We start from the raw sequence: 21,333 nt of genomic DNA, 5'->3' as shown, positions 1-21,333 counted from the left end.
ATGCTGCTGGTTGGGGCTGGACAATGACTGAATGGACTGGAGGTCCTGATCAAGCCCGCTTCCCAAGAAGAAACGCAGACTCATCCACTGGTAGCCCGGGCCCTCGCTATTGTGACGGATGGATGTGTGCCTGTACGCTGCCTCAACTCTGAAGACTGTGAGTTAACCGTCCCTGGGAATACCTTGCTGGCTGAAGTTTACGTGTCTGAAGGGGATATTCCTTGACGGAGGAGCTTCACGCTACGGGCAGATAGGAGATCATCCTGGATCTATGCTGTAGAGGTCCATCAAAGGGAGACCCCGACAGCGGAGTGGAACGGTCGAGTGATCATTGCCCGGATGGGGGTGGACTGCAATATCCTGACTCCAGGACAACAGAAGTTGCTGAAAGACACCCTTTGGGAAATTCAGGAGGCCTTCTCGAGACATGATGAGGACTTCGAGTGTGCCTCCACCATCGAACACGAAATCCCCACCAGCAATGCTGCAACGATCAGGGAACGTTACCGGCAAATCCCGCCTAAAATGTACCAGGAGGTGAAGGATATGGTGGCCAGCATGTTGGAAAACCAGGTGATCCAGGAGAGTCAAAGTCCTTGGGCTGCTCCAGTAGTCTTGGTGCGGAAGAAAGATGGGAGTCTCCGTTTCTGCGTGGATTATCGGAAGCTGAATGCTCAGACCGTCCAGGATGCCTACCCCCTTCCGCGGATTGAGGAGTCATTGTCCGCCCTGAGTCCTGCGAAGTTCTTCTCGACTCTTGACCTGGCTAGTGGGTATTAGCAGGTACCGATGGCCAAGAAGATTTAAGCGAAGACGGCCTTCATCCTACCTATGGGTCTCTACGAGTTCAACAGGATGCCATTCGGCCTGTCCAATGCCCCGGGAACATTCCAGCGGTTGATGGAGCACTGTCTGGGAGATCTCAACTTCGAGTCGTTATTGATATACCTGGACGATGTAGTAGTGTTTGGGGCCTCTTTTGAGGATCACCTCCAGAAACTGCGACAGGTCTTAGGACGGCTGCGAGACCAAGGGCTCAAAATCAAGCCCAAGAAGTGCCAACTGTTTCAACAACAGATAGAGTATTTGGGACATTTGGTCACCCAGGAGGGGGTAAAGCCAACCCCCGATAAGGTGGAGGCTGTCCAGAAGTGGCCCCAGCCGAGTACACTACGAGAGGTGCGGGCGTTCATTGGACTGGCCAGCTACTACAGGAGGTTTATACCCAAGTTTGCTCGTTTGGTGGGCCCGTTAAACGAGTTATTAAGGGGCACTGCAGGGAGCCCGAAGAATCGTCCCATCGAGTGGGGACCCCGGCAACAAGGGGCCTTTGAAGCAGTGAAGGGGGCTCCGATTAGTGCCCCGATTCTGGCTTATGCACAGTTCGACACCCCATTCCTGTTGTACACTGACGGAAGTCTACATGGTCTGGGGGCTGTGTTATCCCAAGTCCAGGATGGACATGAGAGAGTCATTGCCTATGGCAGCTGGGCTCTGAGGGAGTCAGAGCGCAACCCTGACAACTATAGCTCCTTTAAATTGGAACTATTGGCACTGGTGTGGGCCATGACCGAAAAGTTTGCGGAGTACCTGACCGGTGCAGAGGTGACCGTTATGACTGACAACAACCCTTTAGCACATCTGGAAAATGCCAAACTTGGCGCGCTTAGCAGAGGTGGTTGGCTCGCCTCTCTAAGTACCAATACCGCATCAAGTTCCGGTCAGGTAGGGAGAACGGCAACGCTGACGCACTCTCCCTAGTCCCTGTAGGGTTGTCGGCTCAGAGTGCCAATGAGGAGCTAGAGGACACTGAAACTCCTGACCTTGGTCGATTACCCATGTTCCAGGACATGGCACATTCAAGTGGGGTGGCGTCCGGGATGCCAATGGTGCTGGGAAAGACGTTGGCTGATTGGGAGATGTCCAGGATAGCTGCCCGGACCTGTGGAATGTGAAAGAATGGGTCCGGACCAAGATCTAGCCTCGGTCAGAAGAGCGGGCTCGTCTAACTCCCGGGGCCAAAAGTTGTTGAGGCAGTGGGATAAGCTAAGTGTTACCCAGGGCCTCCTGTGTCGGACCATATACTTGCAGTCAGAGTTGCAGTACCGGTGACAGATTGTCATCCCCATGTCATTGGGACCGGAGGCTGCCCAGGAAGCTCATGAGAGGGGTGCTCATTTTGGGAGCGATAAAACGCTCAAGTGGCTCCAACGGCTCGTGTACTGTCCAGATTTGGCAGACATGGTGGCCGAGGCATGCCTTAAGTGTCAGCCCTGCGGGCTGAGTAAGAGTACTGAACTGCGGGCTCCTGTCCAGGCCATCCGGACATCAGCACCCCTAGAGTTCCTTATGATCGATTATGTACAGATTGGGTATTCTACCTTGGGACACTCGTACTGTCTAGTCATGACAGATAATTTCACAAAGTATGCGGTGGCTGTACCCACTAGAGACCAGACGGCAGAGTCGGCCGCTGAAGCGGTCTGCAAACACTTTATACAGGTGTTCGGGTGTCCACAGAGAATACTTTCGGACCAGGGGGCATGTTTTCAGGGTACTCTAATGAATGAGTTGTACCAACTGTATGGGATCGAACGTTCCTGCACCACCCCAGGGAAACGGGGCGTGCGAGCGGTTCAACCGCACCTTGCTCCAGATACTGCGGACTCTGGAGGACCGCCAAAAGGCTCAGTGGCCCGATTACCTACCCGAACTGATGTGGGCCTATAATAACAGGGTACACAGTACCACCGGATACTCCCCACATATGCTCATGTTTGGGAGGGCCGGATGGGAGATTGAAGATCTCCACATGCCCAGTCCGATGGAGCCACCACCAAGAAATACTACCGCATGGGTGCAAGAGCACCGCCGCCGAGTGAGTGCAATCCACAAGGTTGTGGGGAAGCGCCTTAGACAAGTGGTACACCCCAATCCAAGTCCAGTGCAGAAAGAAGGGTATGCCCCGGGTGTTCGAGTGATAATCAAAGCCAAGCATCCGTCTGGAAAGTTGGATGGGCGGTGGGAGGCGGTCCCATACACGGTGAAGAGGAGGGTAGACCCTGCCATCCCGGTCTATGAGGTAGAGCCAATAGGGACTGGGGGGCCCTCACGAAACTTGCATCGTAACGTGTTGAGGCGTTGTAATTTTGATGAACCAGTGTGCGTGGAGGGGATGGCTCCTCCTGCTCAGAGTACAGAGGAAATCCCCTTAGAGGAGGGGGAGGAATGGTGGGTTGTCCCTGCCCCGGTACCCACAGAGGCTCCAACCTTAGCAAGTTTGCCACCAAAGGAAAGTGTTGAGCAGTCAGCAGCTCCTCTCCCATTAAATGTGCCTGACGTCCCCAGTGCTTCTGAGCCTGTCACTCTACGAAGGTCAACAAGGCCCAATGCTGGTGTGCCCCCACAGCGTTATGCCCAGAATGAGTTTGTATGGGGAAGGTTGCCGAGGACGACAACCTCTAGTGGGGTGGCATGTGAGATGGGGAAACAGCTTTCATTGAACACTGACTGAAGTAAATTAAAAACGTTCTGACTGACATTCTGCCCAATTCCCGGATCTTAATCCAATAGAAAACTTGTGGGGTGACATCAAAAATGCTGTTTCTGAGGCAAAACCAAGAAATACAGAACAACTGTGGAATGTAGTCCAATCATCCTGGGCTGGAATACCTGTTCACAGGTGCCAGAAGTTGGTTGACTCCATGCAACACATGTACAGCAGTTCTCAGAAACAGTGCTTATACAACTAAATATTAATTAAGTGATTCAAAGGAAAGCAAAATCTTCAAACATTTTTCAGTTTATATAGTGAATGTTTGAGTTTGTAAAGAAGAATACAAACACTGCTATTTTTTTTGAACAGTCTAATATTCACTTTTCTTCAATTTTTTTAGAGGAACAACACAAATTTGATCTATTTTTCTTCATGTTAAGATTTGGAATAGAATGTGTAGTGTTCCCAATGCATTTGTGTGTGTGGAAATAAAAGCTATTAGAAGGATTTTCAGCTTTATTCACTTTTTTCAACACACTGCTATTATTTTGAACACAACTGTATGTGATTTTACGCACCCATGCTGCACTGTAGCAGTATTTCTGCTATAGGGTGGTCAGGAGGCGGTTACAGAAGAGGTTTCTGTTACGGCTCTGCGTTACTTTTACAATTGCGCAGTCGTGTAACACTGCACCCAAATTAAATTTATGCCCTTTTTTTCCCACAAGTTGAGCTTTCTTTCAGTGGTATTTGATCGCCTGTGAGTTTTTATTTTTTGCGCTATAAAAAAAAAAAAGGCTGACAATTTTGAAAAAACAAACAAACAATATTTTGGACTTTTTGCTATAAAACATGTCCAGTAAAAAAATTTAAAAATCAAATTTCGTCATACATTTCGGCCAAAATGTATTCTGCGACATGTCTTTGCTGAAAAAAAACCCAATGCATGTAAATTAATTGGTTTACGTGAAAGTTATAGCATTTACAAACGGCAGGAAAGATACTGGTATTTTTAATTTTTTTTTTTTCCCTTTAATGGCGGCGATCAGCGTCTTATGGCGGCGATCAGCGACTTATGGCAGGACTGCGGCATTCTAACACTGGGGGGAACTGACTTGGGGTCACTGACATCCCCAGTGACACCAATACAGTGATTAGTGCAAAAAAAAAAAAACACTGACACTGTACTAATGGCACTGGGAAAGAAGGGGTTAACTTTTTTATTCAATGAAAGGGTTAACTGTGTGAGGGGAGTGTTTTAAAAGGGGGCGGGGGTGTGTACTGCACGGGAACACGCTGATCCGGAGAGATAAACTCTTCTCTCCGGATCAGCATGTCAGGAGCTGACAGGGAACTGACAGAAAGCTGAGGTGCAGTGTAAACACTGCAGCTGTGCTCTCTGTCAGTGATTGCCGCTAATCGCCGGGACACAGCAGGTAATGACCGGCCGTGACCCGGCGACTGTGATCCTTAGCGGAGGTAGGGCGGTGGCGCACCTCACGCGCGCCCCCTACCTGTTTTGCAAAAGCACGTTTTAAAACATGGTTTTGCGCAGCCGTGCCGCCCTGCCACCGTATTTCTACAGTGGCTGGTCATCAAGAAGTTAACTGAAAATATTCTTGAAGGTGACAGACTATTTATTTCTGTGAGGTTGGGTTTTGTACCATGGAGTTATTACTCAAGAGTTGGTTCTGGCCAGCTCAGTGGATTGCTTCAAAAAAGGCCTGGATTAATTCTTGGATACACAGAATATAACTGGATACTAACATTTATAGGTAAAGTTGATCCAGGGAATATCCAATTGCCTCTCGGGGGATCAGGAAGGAATTGTTTCCCCTGCAGGAGCAAATTAGATCAGGCTTTGCTGTGTCTTCCTCTGGATGAACTGTGGGTATAGGATTATAACTTTTTTTTTTTAAATGGTTGAACTGAATGGAGTCACAGAATTAGTCTCGACACTTTTTCATATCACCTCGTAGGAGAAACCCATCCAAACAGATGAACATACAAAGTTCCTGCAGAGATTACCCTTGGTGATATTTGAACCCAGGAGCCTGGGCGAGAGTGCTAAATTGTTCACTGAACCCTCAGACCAGACTTTCATGTAGATCTGTATTTGCATGTGTTACTAATGCAATGGGTGGTTGCCTGAAGCCTAGAGGCTTGTAAGGCAAACACCCAGTTTCTGTTTAAAGAGGTGATGGTGGTGGCTTGAAACGTTAGGTGTATAGTGATTACATTATACTTGGGTTGGCAGGATTTCCTATATAAAAAAAACTTGTGGACTTTTACTGATGATGAATTGGGACACTTTCAGTTTTCTCTAGATTTTGTCTGAGACTGATCGCGGTCTGGAGCCTGAGACTGATCGCGGTCTGGAGCCTGAGACTGATCGCGGTCTGGAGCCTGAGACTGATCGCGGTCTGGAGCCTGAGACTGATCGCGGTCTGGAGCCTGTAAACTTTTAACAGATTTGGCTGGAAATAAGTCTCCAATACTGTGTCCAGGTCTAACTGGAGACTGCAGGTTATATGAGTGTGCAGGTGTGTGTTATACGCAAGGACCCGACCATAGCTCAGGGCTCCCATTAGGAGATAGGGGTGTGCTCCATTCAGCAGATGGGAATCCTCCCATTAGTAGGAATTTTGCTCCTGTGTCAGTGGTTACTGGGAGGGATGGTGCCTGATGATATCCCTCTGTCAGTGGGAAGAATGATGTCCCTCTGTCAGTGGGAACAATGGGGTCCCTCTTTCAGTGGGAGGAATAGTGCCTTTGTGTCAGTGGTCAGTGGGAAATGGTGCCCAGCATCGGTATAGTGAGACTCACCATGCAGGCTCCATGTCCTTCACCATTTCTATTATTATTATTATACAGGATTTATATAGCGCCAACAGTTTGCTCAGCACTTTACAAAATAAAGGGAGACAATACAGCAACAATACAGTTCAATACAAGAGGGTTAGGAGGGCCCTGCTCCTTGGAGCTTACAATCTAAGAGGAAGGGGCTGGTGGTACAAAAGGTAATAACTGTGGGGGATGGACTGGTAGAAGGAATAGAAGATTCGGTTATTAGCTGAAGGCGGGATAGGCTTCCCTGAAGAGATAGGTTTTCAGAGTTCCAGAGGAAGGGGGAGGCTCTGAAGAAGTCCTGGAGACGAGCATTGGAGGAGGAGACAAGAGAGCTAGAGAGCAGGAGGTCGTGTGAGGAGCGGAGAGGACGGTTTGGGTGATATTTGGAGACAAGATTGGTGATGTAATTTGGGGCGGAGTTATAAATGGTTTTATATGTGATTGTTAATGTTTTGAATTTTATTTGTATCTCTTGTAATTTCATAGCCTGGACTACATAGAGTAGCTGCCAACATATGAAAATAATTAGACGGGGCAACTTGAAGGGTCTGAGAATAAAAATGCTGTACACGTGGGGGTGCTAGTTTGACCAATAAAGTGGGCGTCCCATCACAGCATTTGACTTGTACAGTAGCTTCATACCTTGGTTTTCTAATTTTTTAAAGGTTTTTTTTTTTAAGTTGTATAGCAGTATATTGTATCTGTAGCTGTAAAAGAAGACTAGTGATTAATAATTGTCACTTGTTACATAGGAAGATTAAATTACTATAGTGCTTAACAACATATACAATGCCTAGAGGTGTGAAATATCAGTCACAGCTGGATGACACAATACATCCTAGCCATGGAAACACCACAAAGCACAAATTGTAACATCAGAAAGTGCAACATAAGGCACAATAAAGAAGACACTTCAAACACAACCGACTTTTGTAAAGGAGAAAAACAGAGCAAGAGGTGAGTTTTGTCTTTTAGCTGTTATGAACCGAAATGATCGCAAACAGTTGAGATAGGTACACAATTCATAAGGTGAAAACAGGAATAATGTTAGCCTTCCAGACCATCTATAAGTAGTCAGATTGATTTACACACCTTAAAGTCACACTTTAGAAAAAAAAATCTCTCAGCCTCCTTGAAATCTCCAAATTCCTTTTTTTTTCGGTGATGTGACTACCTGTTATTGGGTGGCTGTGTTCATTCTTCATGATCCCACTCTAGGATTGTAGCCACTCTCTTTTGCTTGCTCCCAAGATGGACCAGAGACTATGGTATGTTTAGTGTGCAAATAGCACATTCCCGCAACGAACGTGCAATTCTCATTCCAGTTTGGGGGGAAAAGGAAAGGTTTGGGAGCTCCTGGGAGGATAGTACAAGCAGGCAGAGACACATTAAGAAATTATTTAATTTAAAACAGACTACATGGTCATCAAAGTGGTTGTAAAGGCTGAAGGTTTTTTATGCATTCTATGCATGAAGGTGAAAAACCTTCTGTGTGCAGCAGTGCCCTCAGCCCCCTCAATACTTATCTGAGCCTCACCACGATCCAGCTATGTAAACGATAGTCTCAGCTGGCCCGGGTTTCTGCCTCCTCATTGGATGAGACAGCAAGCAGGTGCCATTGGCTCCTGCTGCTGTTAATTACAGACAGTCAGCCAACGAGGAGCGAGGGGGCGGGGCCAAGCCATGGCTCCATGTGTTAATTGGCACATGGAGCAGTGGGTGTCCCCATAGCAAGTTGTTTTCTGTGGGGGCACCCAACAAGAGGGAGGGGAAAGGAGAGCCTAAGGGAGAGCAGAGAAGAGGAGGATCTAGGCTGCTCTGTGCAAAACCACTGCACACAGCAGGCAAGTATAGCAGTAGGTGCCCCTGATGACGTTACTTATGACGAAACGCATAGGGTGGAGCCACGCACACACTCTACCATGCATGCACAACTGGCCAGCGACCATTTTGGAAGTTGGAAAATTCTGATTCTCTACTTGTTTATGCTCATTGATGTTTGCTTTTATTTTATATGAGTGCAACGATATTTTTAAAAAATTCTATTTTAATGGTTTTACACTATGTGGAGCACTCTTCTTTTGCATGTTTCTTACCACAAGTTTGGGTCTCATCTGGAGTAGTATAGTTACCCTAATTAGGGTCTATTATTTGGAGGATCTTTGGTATTTCTCCCTTGGTGGTCCGGAGGAGGATCCGGCTGTCCATGCTTCTGGGTTGTTTTACAACAGAGCATGATTGACCACTCTTAACCCGGGGGGTCATATCTCTCTGGTAAGCCTTTTATGTGAGTGGTTGGTGACACATCAGCTGTCCTTGTATTTTTCTGTTTCATCACGGCCTCTGGGGACTTACCTTTATTTGAATATTTTGGATGGACAATTTTTTTATATTTTTTTGCTGCACTGTATATGTATTAAGGTAAGTATAGCATGTTTGTTATTTTCCAAGAAAAAAAATAACCTTTAGAATTGCTTTAAGTAGTAGAAATGTATAGATTATCTTTGGAGAACAAGGATATCATTTAGTGTTACATTAAGTAATTTGGAATATATTATTAGTTGGTGGTGATGGCAGTCTGTTGGTAGTGATGGATCTGTAAGAATAATTTACTGAGTGCATATTTTGCACTAAGCACACACTCCTGGCAACAGACTAGAGCCATTTAAAACTGGAATCTTTTATTTTGCCAAAATTTGAATGCCTTACCAAATATTTCCTATTTTGGTTAAATGTGATCAATGCATAGGGAGAGGGAAAATATAGATGCTTTTGATGGTTTTAAGAAAGCAACTTTAAATACTTCTTCAAACTGTCCTGGACCTGTTCTTGTGACATACACTCACCAGCCACTTTATTAGGTACCCCTTGTTAGTACCTGGTTGGACCTCCTTTTGCCTTCAGAACTGCCTTACTTCTTCATGGCATAGATTCAACAAGGTATTGGAAACATTCCTCAGAGATTTTGGTCCATATTGATATGAGTTACTGTTGCCTTTATATCATTTCCAACCAGTCTGCCCATTCTCTTTGACCTCTGACATCAACACAGCATTTTTGTCCACACAACTGCCGCTCACTGGATATTTTCTCTTTTTTGGACCATTCTCTGTAAACCCTAGAAATGGTTGTGTGTGAAAATCCCAGTAGATCATCAGTTTTTTAAATACTCAGACCAGCCTGTCTGGCATCAATAACCTTGCCACATTCAACGTCACTTAAATCCCCTTTCTTCCCCATTCTGATGCTCAGTTTGAACTTCAGCAAGTCACCTTCACTATGTCTAGATGCCTAAATGCATTGAGTTGCTGGCATGTGATTGGCTGATTAGCAATTTGTGTTACCAAGCAATTGAACAGGTGTACCTAATAAAGTGGTCTTTATTAGGTGAGTATATATCTCTCCAATCCATGACAGCATGCTAATAAATGTATGCTGCCATGTTGGCGCCAGGAAAGTGGTTCTGCTGTTTGTTGCCTTGTTGAAGACATTTTCCACTTACGTCCAGTTTCATCCAACATCTGTCACCTAGACATGAAATGAGGAAACTCGTCCCAGGGTGGAAACAGACATCAAAGCACTGGGAAAAACTGCTTTTACTGTATTACCGTCTATACTGTAAACAACATACTATGTAAAATAAAATAGATTTTAATATTCCATACTATTAAGATCATGTGCTTCTAATCTCTCAAATAAGTTAATAACATCACACGTTCCTAAAAAATATACATTTCAATAGTCAATAAACACGAATCAATAAATTGAGTATTCACCTGAGTGCTATGCAAACCACATATTTAAAACTGTTCATAAAAAAAAAAAAAAAAAAAGTGTCCAGAAAAATTAAAATAGCCAGTCTCCATGAAGTGCTTTAAATTTCAAATATGTTGGAGTTAGTGACATCATTGCATTTTCATGTATATTATTAGTTGGAAGCTGGCTGGTACAAACACAAGTGTGCCTGTTTTTTGATGGTTGATTTTAGTCTAATAAAAAGGTGTAGCACTAACCCCTTAGGAGTTACTGAAGATTTGGGTCCCCCTATAGTCCTGCACAACCAGGCAACACGCATTTTCCACAGACTTGCATTCCAGAGACCATAAAACTGTTCACTAAGGGAATTGAACTTGGATGGGGTAAGGGATGTATGGAATGCCAAAGAAACAGTAAACTGAGGACAGCTTCCTGGTAACTATATACAAGTCATATATATACATATATATATATATATATATATATATATACACACACACATACACACACACACATATATATATATATATATATATATATATATATATAGGGGTGCTATATATATATATATATATATATATATATATATATATATATATATATACACACACACACAAACACATATAAGCTCTCCAGCCTCTCCTGTTGTACCACCCCATACCCCAGTTAAATACTCTACTTTACTCAGCTGTCTGGAGGAATCCCTGGGCAAGGGTGAACCACTGTCTGTCACTTTAGGTTGAACTGTCCCAGATAAGGATCTTATCAGGTTTCCCACCAGAGTGCTCTTTTGCCCTTATCTGGCTCAGGTGGTATAGGATTAGTCACTCAGTCTCTTTCCTGTGAGCTGGTTTAGGTAGGTTGTAGACTTCGGGCCTCCTGCTGGCCTGGCTCCTTTCCTGGCTCCACAGGTAGTCCTCCCTCCAGGGACTGGTGAGGCTGAGCGTTCTTACTGCCAAGGTCCCAGCCTGTAGGTAGGCCCCTTCCCACTGGGCCTTCTTCCCAGGCCCCTGCATCTTTTCCTCTCTCACATCTTCCACCCGAAGCTGAGCAGGTTAAGTTATGCTTAAGGGCTGTCCTGGCCCCATGCCAAGCCTCCTGCCTGGGTATTGGTCAGGATCACCTACATATGCAGATCAACTGCTCCTCACCCCCACCCACTGCTTCTAGAATCTTCTCCAAGATTCTAGAGCAGGGGGAGGTATCAAGGCACTGATTTAGAGAGTCTCTCAGCCCTGACCCAAATTTAACCCTGCTGACTATACCCAGGCAGCTGCCTTTCTAACAATTATCAACTACAGTAGCTCCCCCTGACTATCTAGAGGGGTGCTACAAAGGTATTTCACTATGAAAGCCTGTCCTGTTCATTTACTTCATTGAAAGCTTCTGGAGCACCTTTTGGAGCTGTTCACTGGACAGTTTATATTTTTTTTTTAGTTTTACAAAAGTGCATATAACTTACTCTTGCAATTAAAGGTGTTGGAGTTGGTGAGTGCTTGTCCAATTGTTCAGAAGCAGGCACAGAATGTAGATGTTTATTCAGACTGTGATACTGTGGAGGCATGGTGTTTTTATTAGGCACATTTTTTGGACACTGTTTGTTTAGGAGAACTTTTATTAATGTGGTATGTATAATGTTCCATTGAATATTTAATCACTTTAGCTAGCACACCTGTATACACCTTATGGACTGGAGCAATTTCTGCTAAGGGCATGTTTATTACTATGTCAGAGATAAAGTAAGACACATAGTAATAAATAATACATGAAGAAACTCATTTTACTCATGTGAAGCTACACCCTAAACTTTAAGTGCCCTATACATAATTACAGAGTAGCTGCAATCGCCCAGTGTCACTCACACTGACACCAATATACTGAACATTTATTTATGAGAAAAACAGTGCTGCGCCACTCCTTTCCAAAAATGCTTATGCATATCCACTTGACCGCAAACCTTAAATATATTTTTAAAGCAGAGGCCCTAGGGAATAAATTGGTGGGTTTTGCAATTTTTTTATGTCACAGGGTATTTGTACAGCAGTTTTTCAAATGCAATAATTTGGGAAGGGGGGGGGGGGGAATACACATTTAAATTTTTCTTTGAACTTTAACACAGTTTGTAACATAACCCAATTTGTAACATATAAAAAATTATGTTACACTGAGCAAGTAGATACCAAAAATGTCACGCTTTAAAATTGTGTAACGGCGACAAACGACGCAAGTTTTACTATCCATAGGTGACATTTTAAAAGCTTTTACAGGTTACAATTTACATGATAAGTCTAGGTCTTGAATTACTGCTCATGATCTGACGTTCGTGGTGATACCTCATATGTGTTGGACGATCGCTGTTTGTCTGCATGCAGGACCGACATGCGCATTTGTCTTTGTGCACAAACATGGGGGGGGGCAGGGCCACTTAATTTTTTTTTTATTTCATTTTTTATTTTTACATGGTTTATTTTTCTATCATTTCTATTGCTGTCACAAGAAATGTAAACATCCCTTGTGACAGCTATAGGCACATGCCAGGTTCCCAAGATTGGTGTTTTCGAATGCTTTAAATTATTTTTAAATACCGCCGTTTAGTTCTGAGTAAACCAGAAGTGATGTCAGGTCATCACTTCCAGGTTACTATAGTGGACAGCCGATCAAAGCTGATCCTGGCTTTGTTCGGCTGGCCAGCCAGCTGGCGGACATGCCAGCTGGTCGCTCAACTCTCCCACAGAGATATATTTTTTTTTATCATTTTTATATGATATATGCTCTTTTCTATCATGTTAGGATTTTGTATTGTGTTAAACTAGGATTGAGGGGGGAGGGAAAATCAGATTATAATGGGGCAGACAGATCAGACAGGGGTTAGTCCTTATTGGTGAGTGGAATGAGAAACATGGGGGGAGAGCTATGGCAGGTGATAAGAAGGTTCCCATATTACAAACAATAATTGGAATTGGTACCATTTGTATGAAAATAAAAAATATTCAAAATACGTGTGCACAAGGTGTCAATGACTTAAAGTCTTCACCAATGCCAGAAGTCTGCCGAGCATGATAGGCGAGTTGGAAGCTTTGGTGCATGAAGAGAACTATGATTTAGTTGGTATTGCTGAATCTTGGCTTCATTCTTCACATGACTGGGCCATTAATGTCCCTGGCTATGTTCTCTTTCGGAGACACAGAGTAAAAAGGAAAGGTGGTGGTGTCTGTTTCTATGTGAGAAGTGATCTCAAAGAGAGTGTGAAAGAGGACCTAGTTGATGGAGAGTGCGGTGAGGCTGAAGCATTACAGGTAGAACTGCACATGAAGGGGAGTACTACAAAGGTAGTCATTGGAGTTCGTTATAGGCCATCCAGTGTTCATGAAGAGATGGAAACTCAGCTCCTTTCACGGGTTGAAAGGGCTGCAAGGGCTGGGACAGTGATAATAATGGGGGCTTTTAATTACCTGTAAATTGACTGGAGTAATGGTACTGCAGGAACAGTTAAAGGGCAAAAATGTATAAACCTACTACAGGACAATTTTATGGTAAAATTTATAGAGGCCCCCAACTAGGAATGATGCTCTGCTGGGCCTGGTAATCTCAAACCATGCAGAGCTTATTACTAATGTCCAAACACAACCATAACATGATTTCATATATTGTTAGCTGTAAACAATAAGTACATATGGAAAAAATAAAAACACTCAACTTTAAGAGAGCTAATTTTCCAAGACTGAGAGGTGCTCTCCATGACTTAAACTGGGAGGGAAGATTGGCATTGATGAACACAACACAAAAACTGGGAGTTCTTCAAAGACTGTATGCACACTGCAAAATATATTCCCATAGGCAACAAGTTAAAAAAGCTATAGATAAGAAAAGAGCTTTTATAAAATAGAAAAATGAAGGAAAATGGGGGCTAAGAATATGCATGCATCATACATACTCGGGGGAGTACAACTGGGGGAATGAATGGTTTAGAAGGATCTGGGGGTCCTCGTAGATCACAAGCTTAATAATGGCATGCAATGCCAAGCTGCGGCTTCTAAAGAGAGCAAAATCCTCTCTTGTATTAGGAGAGGTATAGACTCCAGAGAGAGAGATATAATTTCCCCCGTTCAAAATCATTAGTAATACCTCATCTGGAATATGCAGTTCAGTTTTGGGCACCAATTCACAAAAAAAACATCGGGGAACTGGAGAAAGTACAGAGAAGGACAACCAAACTGATACGAGGCATGGAGGAGCTCAGCTATGAGGAAAGATTAGAGGAACTGAATTTATTCTCTCTTGAGAAGAGGAGATTAAAGGGGGATATGATCAACATGTATAAATACATCAGTGGTTCATATAGTGAACTCAGGGTAGAGTTATTCACCTTGAGGTTATCACAGAGGACAAGGGGGCACTCTTTACGTCTGGAGGAAAAGAGATTTCATCTCCAAATATGGAAAGGTTTCTTCACAGTAAGAGCTGTGAAAATGTGGAATAGATTCCCTCAAGAGCTTGTTCTTAGCAGCTCAGCAGATTGCTTGAAAATAGTCCTGGATTCTTTCCTAGACACATAGACTCCAGAGAGAGAGATACCATATTACCCGGGTACAAATCATTAGTAAGACCTCATCTGGAATATGCAGTTCAGTTTTTGGCACCAATTCACAGAAAACACTGGGGAACTGGAAAAAGTACAGAGAAGGGCAACCAAACTGGTAAGAGGCATGGAGGAGATCAGCTATGAGGAAAGATTAGAGGAACTGAATTTATCCTCTCTTGAGAAGAGGAGATTAAGGGGGGATATGATCAACATGTATAAATACATAAGGGGGGATATGATCAACATGAATAACTACATCAGTGGTTCATATAGTGAACTCGGTGTAGAGTTATTCACCCTGAGGTCATCACAGAGGACAAGGGGGCACTCTTTACGTCTGGAGATAAAGAGATTTAATGTCCAAACACGAAAAGGTTTCTTCACAGTGAGAGCTGTGAAAATGTGGAATAGACTCCCTCAAGAGTTGGTGGCTCAGTGGATTGCTTTAAAAAAGGCCTGGATTCTTTCTTAGATACACAGAATATAACTGGATACAAACATTTATAGGTAAAGTTGATCCAGAGGCTATCCGATTGCCTCATGGGGGATCAGGAAGGATTTTTTTTCCCTGCAGGAGCAAATTGGATCTTGCTTTGCTGTTTTTTTTGCCTTCCACTGGATCAACTGTGGGTATAGGATAACTTTTTTTTTTTTTAATGATTGAACTGGATGGACTTTTGTCTTTTTTCAGCCAGATTAACTATGTAAACATGTAACTATGGAACGCTATCATCATTTAAACATTACAAAAAATATAACATAATATGTATAAAGGAAACCAAGGCCACAAAAATTGAAGACAAACTACAGATTGCAAAAGATAGCAGGACAAACCCCCAAAAATTCTTTAAATATATTAACTGTGAAAAGTGTAGCAATATGTTATATGCTGTGTATGGCCTCTAGGGGTCTCACTACTTAGATACTGGTACAACTGTGTTATTCCCAATCTTTGGTTGTAGTTCTTATGCAGACACATGTATAATGGCAGCTAGGAGCACCTAATAAATGTCTCCTACTAACTACAGTGTGTGAGCATCTGAGCAGGATCTACTAACAGAACAAAAAGGTCCGGTCCGAGCATGTAGGCCCTTTACAAAATAATCTAGAGTGGGTGACTGGGGACAAAGAGAAGGCAAGTTTATTAAATACCTTCTTCAGCTCTGTGTATACAAAGGAGCATGGGGGACCTCTTGTCCATAATAGGCATGGTATTGACACAGCCCCAGATGATCCACAATGGCTCACAACTGATATGATCCAGAAATATTTAGACAGAATAAAAATGAATAAAGCACCTGGACCAGATGGCATACACCCACGGGTCCTTAAAGAATTGATCTCTGCCATTTCTAAGCCATTGTTTCTAATTTTTAGGGACTCTCTAATAACTGGCATAGTACCACTGGACTGGCGTAAGGCCAATCTGGTGCCTTTATTTATAAAGGGATCAAAATCTTTACCAAGTAATTATAGATCTGTTAGTGTAACTTCTATAGTTGAAAAGATATTGGAGAGTTTAATAAAAGACCACATACAGTGGGGATCGAAAGTTTGGGCACCCCAGCTAAAAATTTGTATTAATGTGCATAAAGAAGCCAAGGAAAGATGGAAAAATCTCCAAAAGGCATCAAATTACAGATTAGACATTCTTATAATATGTCAACAAAAGTTAGATTTTATTTCCATCATTTACACTTTCAAAATAACAGAAAACAAAAAAATGGCGTCTGCAAAAGTTTGGGCACCCTGCAGAATTTATAGCATGCACTGCCCCCTTTGCCAAGCTGAGACCTGCCAGTGTCATGGATTGTTCTCAATCATCGTCTGGGAAGACCAGGTGATGTCAATCTCAAAGGTTTTAAATGCCCAGACTCATCTGACCTTGCCCCAACAATCAGCACCATGGGTTCTTCTAAGCAGTTGTCTAGAAAACTGAAACTGAAAACAGTTGACGCTCACAAAGCTGGAGAAGGCTATAAGAAGATAGCAAAGCGTTTTCAGATGTCAATATCCTCTGTTCGGAATGTAATTAAGAAATGGCAGTCATCAGGAACAGTGGAAGTTAAAGCAACATCTGGTAGACCAAGAAAAATATCAGACAGAACAGCTCGCAGGATTGTGAGAAAAACAATTCAAAACCCACGTTTGACTGCATGATCCCTCCAGAAAGATCTGGCAGACACTGGAGTTGTGGTACACTATTCCACTATAAAGAGATACTTGTACAAATATGGTCTTCATGGAAGAGTCATCAGAAGAAAACCTCTTCTACGTCCTCACCACTAAAATCATCGTTTGAACTTTGCAAATGAACATATAGACAAGCCTGATGCATTTTGGAAACAAGTTCTGTGGACCGATGAGGTTAAAATTGAACTTTTTGGTCGGAATGAGCAAAGGTACGTTTGGAGAAGAAGGGGCACAGAATTTAATGAAAAGAACCTCTGTCCAACTGTTAAGCATGGGGTTGGATCAATCATGCTTTGGGGTTGTGTTGCAGCCAGTGGCACAGGGAACATCTCACGAGTAGAAGGAAAAATGGATTCAATAAAATTTCAGCAAATTTTGGATGGTAACTTGATGCCATCTGTGAAAAAGCTGAAGTTAAAGAGAAGATGCCTTCTACAAATGGATAATGATCCTAAACACACCTCGAAATCCACGGGGGATTACATCAAGAGGCGTAAACTGAAGGGTTTGCCATGGCCTTCACAATCTCCTGACCTCAACATAATTGAAAATCTATGGATAGACCTTAAAGAGCAGTGCGTGACAGACAGCCCAGAAATCTCAAAGAACTGAAAGACTTTTGTAAGGAAGAATGGGCAAAGATACCTCAAACAAGAATTGAAAGACTCTTGGCTGGCTACAAAAAGCGTTTACAAGCTGTGATACTTGCCAAAGGGGGCAGTACAAGATATTAACTCTGCAGGGTGCCCAAACTTTTGCAGATGCCATTTTTTTGTTTTCTGTTATTTTGAAAGTGTAAATGATGGAAATAAAATCTAACTTTTGTTGACATATTATAAGAATGTGTAATCTGTAATTTGATGCCTTTTGGAGATTTTTCCATCTTTCCTTGGCTTCTTTATGCACATTAATACAAATTTTTAGCTGGGGTGCCCAAACTTTCGATCACCACTGTAGATGAGTTCTTACTGGAAAAAAATAGTTTAAGCAACAGACAGCATGGATTCATGAAATACAGAAATTGTCAAACAAATCTGATTTCTTTTCATGAGGAGGTGAGCAAAACCTTGGACAGGGGTGGCGGTGGACGTGCTATACTTGGACAGAGGGGTGGCGGTGGACGAGTTATACTTGGACAGAGGGGTGGAGGTGAATGTGTTATACTTGGACAGAGGGGTGGCGGTGGACGTGGTATACTTGGATTTTGTAAAAGCGTTTGACACAGTTCCCCACACACGGCTAATGTGTAAGGTAAAGTCTACAGGCTTGGAAAAATCCGTATGTAAATGGATAGAAAACTGGCTACAAGTTCGTATTCAGAGGGTATTGGTTAATGATTCATACTCTGAATGGTTAAGGTCATCAGTGGTGTACCCCAGGGTTCAGTGTTGGGACCCTTACTTTTTAATAGATTTATAAACGATATAGGGTCTGGATTTATAAATCCCATTTCAGTCTTTGCAGATGACACCAAGCTGTGCAGTGGAAGAACGTCCTTACAGGATGTCTCCAACTTACAAGCCAACCTCAATGCATTGTTTAATTGGGCAACTATGTGGCAAATGAGATTTAATGTTGATAAATGTAAGGTTCTGCACTTGAGGGCTAAGAATATGCATGCATCATACATACTAGGGGGGGTACAACTGGGGGAATCAATGGTGGAGAAGGATCTAGGGGTTCTGGTAGATCACAAGCTTAATAATGGCATGCAATGCCAAGCTGCGGTTTCTAAAGAGAGCAAAATCCTCTCTTGTATTAGGAGAGGTATAGACTCCAGAGAGAGAGATATAATTTCCCCCGTTCAAAATCATTAGTAATACCTCATCTGGAATATGCAGTTCAGTTTTGGGCACCAATTCACAAAAAAAAAACACTGGGGAACTGGAGAAAATACAGAGAAGGGCAACCAAACTGATACGAGGCATGGAGGAGCTCAGCTATGAGGAAAGATTAGAGGAACTGAAATTATTCTCTCTTGAGAAGAGGAGATTAAAGGGTGATATGATCAACATGTATAAATACATCAGTGGTTCATATAGTGAACTCAGGGTAGAGTTATTCACCTTGAGGTCATCACAGAGGACAAGGGGGCACTCATTACGTCTGGAGGAAAAGAGATTTCATCTCCAAATATGGAAAGGTTTCTTCACAGTAAGAGCTGTGAAAATGTGGAATAGATTCCCTCAAGAGCTTGTTCTTAGCAGCTCAGCAGATTGCTTGAAAATAGTCCTGGATTCTTTCCTAGACACATAATATAACTGGATACTAACATTTATAGGTAAAGTTGATCCAGGGAATATCTGAATGCCTCCCAGGGGATCAGAAACAATTTTTTATCTCTGCAGGAACAAATTGGATCATGCTTTCCTGTGTTTTTTTTGCCTTCCTCTGGATTAACTGTGGGTATAGGATTATAACTTTTTTTATGGTTGAAATAGACAGACATTTGTCTTTTTTCAGCCAGACTAACTGTTATTAATCACATGTGTATATGTATAGGCATTCTTGGTAAGGAATGGCGCAGCATTGTTTTTCACATATATAAATACATAATACATATATTTTTTTCAGGTGAAACAATGCTTTCTTCTGGTGATACACAAAAAATTATTTTATTGTCTACAGAAAAAAAAATGTTAAACTTAAAATGCACTTTTTTACTTTGATATGTTAAAAATTAGTGTTACTATAAATATAAATACATTTTAATCTTTAATTTGGTATTTTTATAATTACACTAAAATTATGTTTCCTTTACAAATCAATGCATAGATATTTTCTTACTTAACTTTTTCAAACATCTTCTTTAGGCTGATCATGTGATGCACACGGTCCTCTTTTTCCTCTGATCTCCTTTTCAGTGATGAAAAACATTGTGCCAGTGTGATTGTGATAGGGCCGCTCTTTGCATTAATATACTGTGAATGAAGGATGGGGTCTATTTTATGCAGAAATTAAGACAATTGTAGGCAGCCATTGCTGACTTATTTATGTCTGGTTGTCTTTGCATTAAACAAATGAAGTAAATGAAGTCAGAACATCTGATCTGTATATTTATTCCAGTCCACTAGCACAAGAAATCTTTGAATATATTGAATCACATAGCTAGATAATTATCATTAGGAATGAACCAAACTGCCCTGGATTCAGTTTTAGGGTTGTTTGGTGGACTTCACCTGAACCCCACAGGAGTCGAATCTGTCAAATTTTCTGGGCTAGCAGGCAAGGGGGTGTCAAGAAAATAGAATGGGGTGTGGGGACTGCCATGGGGAGCATGTACCAAAGTGAAAAAAAAAAATTCCATTCGATCAGGAGCAGTGAATTTGTTTAAATGCTTAAATGGAAATATTAAAAATGCCCAATTCCTTAAAAAAAAAAAAAAATATTCCTGGGGAGTGCTCTCATCTTTCCTGTGAAGTGACACCTCTCTGTATTGTGAATGTCAGTGCTGCAACAGCACTGACAGTTACAAAGGAAAAAAGTAATGAAAATATCTGGCAAATGACATTTCACTGCCTGCTTCTGTCTCTGTGTGCTGTTTTTTTTTTTAAAGAGAAGTTTCCAATGAAATGTCATTTGCTGGCATATCAGAGGATAAGTTCACCTTTGGTAACATGTTACATGTTCCACCCATTTTTCGTGTGGAACATGTAACATGTTCTCAATGCTGCAGCCGCCTCTCGATCCCCCCTCTCCCTGTGACAGCAGTACGGGGAGATTATCAGGCTGAATAATAACTAAAACGAGGCTTGAAGTATATTATGAATTCCATTTCTGGTCATATATAGTTTTATCTACAGTGAGGCTTGAATCACTCAAATCAGGCTGAGTGTAAGCGAGGCTTGAAGTGCATACTGCACTCCAGTTTTGGCCACGTGTGGTTTCGCTCAAAGTGAGGCTTGAATCACATCACATACAAGCTCTCATTGATTGCCATCTTAAATAAGAGACAAAGACTGGACATGGCTCCTAAGCCCCACACAATGTCAATTATGACGAAACGTGTCGGGTGGAGTCCATATCCATGACATAATTGTGTATTTGGATCCAGGAAGTACTCTGTGTGGTTCCCCGGATGGACATTTGTGAACAGTGCTTTTATCCTTTTGACTCTGAGTGCATTACTTTTATAATAAAGATGTCTTTTGGCAGTTTTACACTATGTTCCTGATGTTTTCACATGTGTCCTTGCTACCTGATGCCAGTTTATGATTGCTATCCACGCTTATATGATGTGTATGTGGGAGTTTCTGATCTGGGGAACAGATAGTGGTGGAAGTCCATCTTGATGGGTTTAGCCTGTTGATCGGCGGATTTAGAATTACATATGCTGGTTTGACTCCATACCTACTGTATGTGGGTCCCTTTGCTCTGGTGAGCATGCATGGTGTTCAGAGGTGGTGGATAGCTGAGCTAGTTCATTAGCCATGTCACGCCATAACCATCATGGTGA

The sequence above is a fragment of the Staurois parvus genome, unplaced genomic scaffold (genome assembly GCF_062004578.1).
Source record: "Staurois parvus isolate SC_StPar_1 unplaced genomic scaffold, SC_StPar_1.0 ptg000320l, whole genome shotgun sequence".
Lineage (NCBI taxonomy): Eukaryota > Metazoa > Chordata > Amphibia > Anura > Ranidae > Staurois > Staurois parvus.
The sequence above is the reverse complement of the archived record's forward strand: the minus strand, read 5'-3'. Positions refer to the sequence as shown.